Source organism: Ziziphus jujuba, chromosome 11 (assembly GCF_031755915.1).
Source record: "Ziziphus jujuba cultivar Dongzao chromosome 11, ASM3175591v1".
Taxonomy (NCBI): Eukaryota; Viridiplantae; Streptophyta; class Magnoliopsida; order Rosales; family Rhamnaceae; genus Ziziphus; species Ziziphus jujuba.
This window is the reverse complement of record NC_083389.1, coordinates 24165899-24174388: the sequence shown is the minus strand read 5'-3', so window position 1 is coordinate 24174388 and position 8490 is coordinate 24165899. Positions and strand designations below refer to the sequence as shown.

Here is an 8490-nt window from a genome sequence, read left to right as displayed (position 1 = left end):
CAAAGAACCAGCCCAATCACTATCACTATAACCAAGCAAAGCTTCATTCATGCCATCCTTGTATCATATACCAAAATCACTAGTACCTTTCAAATACCTTAGGATTCTTTTTGCACAACTAAGATGATTTTGTGATGGACTATGCATAAATCTTGACAAAACAGCCACACTAAACATGATATCCGGTCTAGTAGAGCATACATATAAAAGGCTACCAATTAAACTTCTATAGATGGAAGGATTTACCTTTGGAGAATCATCATCCTTCACCAACTTGGTGCCTTCATTCATAGGTGTGGCAACGCTATTACAATCTTCCATGTCAAACTTCTTGAGCAACTCCTTCACATAGCTTTCTTGAGATATGAAGATGCCCTTGGATGATTGGACAACTTCAATTCCAAGAAAGTATTTCATCTTTCCAAGGCTAGACATCTCAAAGTTCAATTCTAGCTCACTTTTGAAATTTCTCACTTCTTTCTCATTACCACCGGTCACTAGAAGGTCATCAACATAAAGAGACACCAACACCATGCAACCATGAGTCCTAATATACAATGTAGGCTCATTAGGACTCCTCCTAAATCCATGCTTTGTCAAAAAACCATCTATCTTGGCATACCATGCCCTAGGAGCTTGTTTAAGGCCATACAAGGCCTTGTGTAGCTTGTATACCTTCTCTTCACTTCCTTTCTTCACAAAACCTTCGGGTTGCATAACATAGACCTCCTCCTTCAATATTCCATTTAAGAAGGCTGACTTCACATCAAGGTGATATACTTTCCAAGACTTTTGTGCCGAAATTGCAAGAAGAAGTCTTATGGTTTCCATCCTTGCAACCGGTGCAAAAGTCTCTCCATAATCCACACCGGCTTGTTGTGCATATCCTTTGACAACAAGCCTTGCCTTGTGCTTATTTATGGACCCATCCGGATTGTACTTGGTCCTAAAGATCCACTTCACCCCAATAGCATTCTTTTCCTTTGGTTTTGTTACCAAGCTCCACGTGTCATTCTTGTTTATCACATCGATTTCATCTTGCATGGCTTGTCTCCACTCTTTTCTTACCATAGCCTCATGGACATTGATTGGATCACTCAATGCCACATTACACCTTTCATAAATCTCATTAAGAGGTCTTGTGCCTCTCACACCATCACCAATCTCCAAATCAGCCCCTATGGAGATTTCTAGCTCATTCTCATCATATTCATCATCATGGGCAGCACCTTCATCATTTCCTTGTTCCTCATCATTATCATGAGCTTCAAGCTGATTGTCTTCATCCATACTAGCCAACTCCTCCTTACTACAAACCCATTTAGCTTCCTCATCAACTTTCACATCTCTACTTATCACAAGTTTCTTGGTTTCCAAGTTATACACTCTATATCCCTTGGTCACATCACTATAGCCAACCAAAACACCAACTTGTGACCTTTCATCAAGCTTTCCTCTCTTCTCTTGTGGTACTAGGATGTAACAAATGCTTCCAAATACCCTTAGATGATCAAAAGAAGGCTTATATCCAAACCAAAGCTCAAATGGGGTTTTACTCCTCAAAGACTTGGAGTAAAGCCTATTTTGGATGTAGATGGATGTATTAACTCCTTCGGCCCAAAACTTCTTTGGCAAGCCACTTTCAAACAACAAACATCTAGCCATCTCCATGATGGTACGGTTTTTCCTTTCACATACACCATTTTGTTGTGGTGTGTATGGTGTAGTGAATTGATGAACTATACCATGATCCTTACAAAGTTGTTTGAAAGCCTCACTTGTGTATTCCCCACCATTGTCCGTCCTTAACACCTTTATAGTGCAACCATATTGATTTTGCACTAACTTCATAAATTCTACAAACTTCTCCAAAGCTTGTGATTTTCTTTCAAGGAAATACACCCAACACATTCTTGAGTAATCATCAATGAAAGTTATGAAATACTTGCTGCCATTTAAGGATGGAACACTCATAGGACCACAAATATCCGAATGTATAAGTCCTAGCTTCTCCTTTGATCTCCAAGAACAAGATTGAAATGCTAGCCTAGTATGCTTTCCTTTTTGACACACTTCACACACATGTTCTTGCTTCTCCACCAATGGCATGTCTCTAACAAGTTCATGTGTGCCTACCAATGACTTAAAGCTAGCATGGCCTAGTCTTTTATGCCAAAGTTGAGAGGTGTTCTCAACTTTGGTGTTCAATGCAACCGATGCACCATTTTCATCCATATTCAACCTAAAATTCTTGTTCTTCATTCCAACACACATTAATTCATTTCCATGTGGATCAACTATAGTGCATGTCATGTTTGAGAAGTGTAATGCATATTTGTTCTCAAGCATTTAACCTACACTAAGTAAGTTCTCACATAAAGAAGGTACATAGAGAACATCATGGATAGTTTTGATACCTTTGGTGGTGTGTATCACCACATCTCCTTTGCCTTTCACTTCCATCAAGGCTCCATTTCCAATTTTGACTTTGTTGTGGCTGCTCCTATCCAAATTTGTGAACCACTCATGCTTGTGAGACATATGGTGTGTTGCTCCACTATCAATGATCCATCCTTCATCATTCTTGATGCTACTAAAACAAATAGCAACAAACAACTCTTCGGATTCACTATCACTAGCATTATCTTTAGCAACATTTGCTTGTTGCTTATCTTTCTTGTTTGCCTTGCATACTCTCTCCACATGACCCTTTTGTTGGCATTTATGGCAAAATGCATCCGGCCTCCACCAACACCTTCTTGGATGATGACCTTTCTTCTTGCAATGGTGACAAGGTTCATAGGACTTCCTCTCGGGTTTGCTAGTTTCACCTTTCTCCTTTATGACCTTAAGCTTGTTCTTCTTTTGATTTTGTGTCTTTTGATGTTGTTTAGACACAAATGCAGCCTCCATTGATTCTTCATGTCTAATCCTCCTCCTTTGCTCCGTAGCTTGCAAGGCATTCACCAACTCGGTCAAGGAAATTTCATTTAGGTTCCTTGACTCCTCCAATGAAGATATCTTAGCTTCAAACCTCTCGGGCAAGGAGACCAACACCTTCTCCACAATCCTTTGGTCACTTAATCTTTCACCTAGCACCCTAATTTGATTCACCACATTAAGAAGCCTTGTGGTGAACTCCTTAACCGTTTCTTTGTCTTTCATCTTGATAGTCTCAAACTCCCTCCTTAGGTTAAGGATTTGCATTTGCCTTGTCCTTGCACTCCCTTGGAACTCATCTTGAAGTTTGTCCCAAGCTTCTTTGGCACTCTCACATGCCATTATCCTTGTGAAAATGGTATCACTAATACAAGAATGAATGGCGGTGAGAGCCTTGAAACCTTTAGCCAATTCCTCCTCATGGTGCTTGATTTGGTTGACCGTTGCCCCTTGTCTCAAAGGCTCGGGTTCTTGGTGATTTATGGTGACCTCCCAAAGACCATAAGCCTGAAGGCTTCCATCTTGATACTCCAAATGTTGTAGTTCTCCCCATTGAAGATAGGAGGAGAAGGAGTTGAAAAACTTGAAGAAGCCATGTGAATGTTGCTTTCTAGTATGAAGGAATATGAAAATATATTTGTGCTTTTGAGTATCTCTTCACTCTCAAGGAACGAACCAGCCCAAAAACCTCACAAATCTCACAAAAATGTGCCTTGCTTTGATACCACTTTGTTGGGGTGAGAAGGTTATGACCAAGAGCAAGCTAGCTTGAAGTGTTAGCAACAAGCAAGCTTTTGGTGATGCTCTTGGGAATGGTTGTGTGTGAGTTGTGTTTTTAGGTTTTGGTTATGGTGTTTTCTGGTTTTTAGGGTTCCTAAAGTGTTCTAAGGTGTTGAAGAAGAGATAAGAAGAAGAGGAACACGTTGGCTTTTGAAAATAAGGCTTAGATGTGTAGCCATTTCATTCATTTTACAATATAAGCTTGAAATTACAACTAGTTCACACATGCCAAGCATGTGAGCTTACAAAATGAGTAAAGTATTTGAAATTTAAAAAGTAAAATGGTCAACACCTAACTTTTCATACACAAAAGAGTCAAAAACCAGCTGCAACATGTCTATTCCAAATATAGTAAAAAGTGGCACATGGTTTGAACTAAGTTCCTATTGTTTAACTAGTTTGGGTAAACAACCAAACTAGCTTCACCTACTTAGTTCCCCTTTGTATCTGCTTATGAAACTTGGTTTGAAGCATCCTTGGTCATCAATAAATATTGTTCCAAGAGCTAGGAAAGTTCTGGAACCGGATCATGGGCCAAACAGCTCCAAAACTGGCCCATACTCTGCATACTGGGCCCATCAGATACAGCAATCTGTTTGGAATAGAAAATGGACTTTCCCATGTCATTTTGACCTGAAATTTAAACCATAGTCTTCTATATATGTCTGTAGACATCCCTCAAAATTTCAACCCAAAACTCCATTTGCAACCTGAGATATAAGATAAATAGTGGAACTATGTTGCTGGAAATTATGAATCCAGCACCATAGGCATTTCAAGCATAACATTCCTACTCTTTTGTGCATAATCTTACCTATAATTTTGCATACATAACTTAGGCGCAAAACATTATCAAAATATACCTTGCATCAATTAAAAACATACAAAGAAATATAAACTCATAAAAGGAAAGGATTTGATACCAAGGTGTGCATGCTAGCCGGTGACATGCACCATCAAGTGGCAAAATTGCCACACTTCAACAGCTTGAACCTACTCCTTTGGGTTCTTCTCCGTTTGGTTTGGCAAAGTTCCTTGACTTCTTTGGAATTGAGTTGCTAATTGACCTATTTGGTTCTCCAAGCTTTTGATTGCAGCCATTTGGTTGTTGAACAATTTGACTATGGTTTGTCAATTGTTGCTCAGTTCTCTGCATGAAAGAATTAGTCTTATTAGATAACTCTTTCAAGGATTGTTCAAGTGAAGAAAATTGAGTTTGAGCTTGAGAAGAATTTTGATTTTGATGTGCAAGTTGCGACTTTTGGTAGAATGGAGATTGGAATTGTTGTCTTTGAAGCCCTCCCCTTTGTCCTTGATTAGATCCTTGCTGGTTTTTGTTAGACCATGAAAAATTTGGGTGGTTTCTCCATCCTGGATTATGTGTTAGAATATGAATTGCTTTGTTGCTTTTGAAAGTTCCCTACAAAATTAACATCATTGGAAGCAAAGGGATTTCAACTTGGCAATCCACACTCTTATGATCATGGGCACCACATAAATCACAAAATAAAAAATTATTAGTAGATTGGATATAATTCACCCCTATTTGACGAAATTGAGTGTTTAAGGTCTTCATGAATTGGGTTGCAATTTGAGCTTCTAAGTTGTTAATATCAACGTCTTCCACGGCCTTTACTTGACTTCTTCCATTTAGTCTCCTCTCACTTGGATATTGGTAGTTATTATGGGCCATCTTTTCAATTAATTTAAATGCTTTTGATTGCCTCTTCTTCATTAAAGAACCTCCTGCAGTTGCATCTGCATCTACCAATTGTTTGTTACCATAATCTAGACCATTATAGAAAATCTGTACCTATATCCATGTTGGAAATCCATGGTGTGGGCATCTTCTTAATAGTTCCTTGAAGTGCTCCCATGCATCATACAAAGTCTCTTGGTCCCATTGACAAAAATTATTTATATCACTTTCCAATTTTGCGGTCTTTGATGGAGGAAAAAATTTGTCTAGGAATTTTGCCTCCATAGCATCCCATGTAGTGATAGTACCTGCGGGTAAAGAATTTAACCACACTTTTGCCTTGTCTCTAAGAGACCAAGGAAAAAGTCTTAATCGAAAAGCATCATCAAAAACACCATTTTGTTTAGACATATCACACAATTCAAGAAAACTAGAAATATGCATGTTAGGATCTTCATGAGCAAACCACAAAATTGAACATTATTAAGCAAAGAAGTAGTAGATGCTTCAATTTCAAAATTGTTTGCTTCAATGGGTGGTCTCCTTATGCAAGCCAAATCACCAACTTTCTTGTGAGTGGCATACTCACATATGGGCCAATCATCTTCTCTTTGGTTGGCCATTGCACCTTCTTGAGTTCCTTGGTCTATACGTACCCAAGTACCCCTTATGGCTTGTTTTCTAGGTGCTGGTTTATTTTCCAAGTCAACTTCCTCCTTGAACTCTTGATCACCACTCTGACTCATACACAACACCTAATTCCTAAAAAGAGAGCAAGGAAAATAAATTAGAAAGAAAATTAGAAAATTGAACAAGAAAACAAAAATTGGAATTCTAATGTTGCTAACTAATCTAACAATTAAAATCAATTAGCAATAAAGAAAAACAAACTAACACTTAACTAAAAGATAAATGAAAATAACTTAGGAAATAATGAACCAAACAAGAAAAATGCAAAAATTAAACCCTTTTGTGCAAGTATGCTTTTAAAGTAAACAATTATGCCAAACTAAAATTTCAACTAAAAGTAAGCTAAATCTAATCTTATTCAACCAAAATAATACTAATAATAATAATAATAAAATCCCTAAGTATGCTAAACTTGTAACCTAAACACCAATACATTAAAAACAAGATTTTGGTTTCAAGTACCACAAAATAAGTATTAGAATTCAAAGCAAGTTGGCCAAACAAGTAAAGAATTAAAACCCTAGCATGCAACACTAAAACCAAAACTAAGAAATAAATATAAAAAAATTAAAATAAGAAAACAATGTTCAAAATACTACTAAACCCAATCCGAATTAATATTAATGCCTTAATCCCCGGCAACGGTGCCAAAAACTTGATGTGTAAAATCAACTCACAAGTGCACGAATCGTTTTCAAGTAATAAAATAGAAAAAAAAAGATTGTCGTACCCAAGGAATTAAGAATTAAATACCAAAAATAATTAGGTTTTGGTAATATTTGAACTAACAATTAAGATAGCAATTGAAAACTAAATAAACTAAATTAAACAAAAGCAAGAAATTAAAATTAGATCAATTTCAAGTAAAGAGAGAGTTAAATTAATAATTATGAATACTAGGGTATTTGATTTCAACACTAACTATTCCAATTTAATTACTTAAATATGTTAGTTTAATTAACTGGTAATGTTGTTAACTACACTTAATCGCAAAATTAATCAAAAGTAGTTTCCACTCACAATTGATAATATTCACATAACCTAATTTATTCCTTCCGGCCTATAAATTAAATTATGTAAATTCATCAAGCATAGATTAAGAAAATAATACGGCATGAGACATAACTATTTTCCAATCAATTATGCATTCATGTAAATCATTGGAGATCCATAATATTATCCTTTTCCAAGCTCAAATATTATTAAAATCATTCATTCCTTCTGGCCTATGAAAGCATTAAGCATACCAATGATTTATTAACAAAACATATTACTAATTAAATAAAACTCAACATATATTAAAGTAATTAAACCTTCATAATTAGGGCTACATCATAGCCCTAGCTATGAAAATTAGTTCATGGAAAAAATAAATTCAACATCCATAATTATTAAAAATAATAAAATTCACAATTAAAGAGAAAAGAAAAGAGAATAAAAACTATTGAAGAAATTCTCCTCCAAGAGCTCTCAAAGTCATAGCCTTCTTCTCCAAGCAAGCCCACGTCTCTATGCCTCCTTCAAGCTCTCCAATTGATCTTCTAAAACTCTAAAACTTTAAAACTCTAGAACCGTTAAGAGAATCTTAGAAACTCCCAAAATTTGGTTTGTTTCTATTTAAGCCTCCTAAAAGTTCTTAAATAACTCTCTAAACTTGTATCTCTCCCTTCAATGTGGTGCGGGTTATATATATAGGACCTCGGGAATCTTTTTCTCTCTTTATTTTTAATGTGGGAGTCTTGGAAGATACATTTTTTAGACCATCAAGAGGGTTGGATGAATTTCATGTGTAAAACGGAAACTTGATATTACTTGCTTTCCAATACTTTCCTTTTCTCTAATTCTTTCTAAAAAAAATAGTTAATTAGTCTTATTTACCCTTAATGAAGCATGTGACATGACATGTGCCTCATCAATGATAAATTAACCAATTATTACCACTTGTTTTTATCTTGACCCTCAAATTGCTTTGATTCCCTCTTTTGATCAATGGTTGATATTTAACTACATTATCCTTTTTTATAAATTCCAAACTTTAAATGACGATAACTCTTTGCTCGCACCTCGAAATCCAAAAATAACGAGACATTTGAAATCCTCAGATCGTGATGATTCATATGACATCCACTTCCATCATGAAATTCTCGATAGAATCTTTATGGAATCTTTAAGGTAACTTTTTGAAATCTTTTTAATGCTTAGTCTGTTCGTGCTCAAATCTTGCTTTCCACCATAATTTGACCCAAGGAATCCATTTTTATGGTTGTTTTCTTAAAATCCTTCCTTTTTCACCTAGATTAAGAAAAATACATAATTAAGTATTTTTCCATAACAAATTAACACAAAATAACAAATGTTAAGCTATAAATATGGCATAAAAT

At 35.8% G+C, this 8490-nt stretch overlaps 1 non-coding gene across 1 annotated transcript; it reads left to right on the top strand.

The window, feature by feature from the left end:
- Nucleotides 1-5549: 5549 nt before the first annotated feature.
- On the top strand, nucleotides 5550-5656 carry LOC125420521 (small nucleolar RNA R71). The gene has a single exon (XR_009635006.1). It is a non-coding gene; the product is annotated as a small nucleolar RNA R71 (small nucleolar RNA).
- The last annotated feature ends 2834 nt before the right edge of the window (nucleotides 5657-8490 follow it).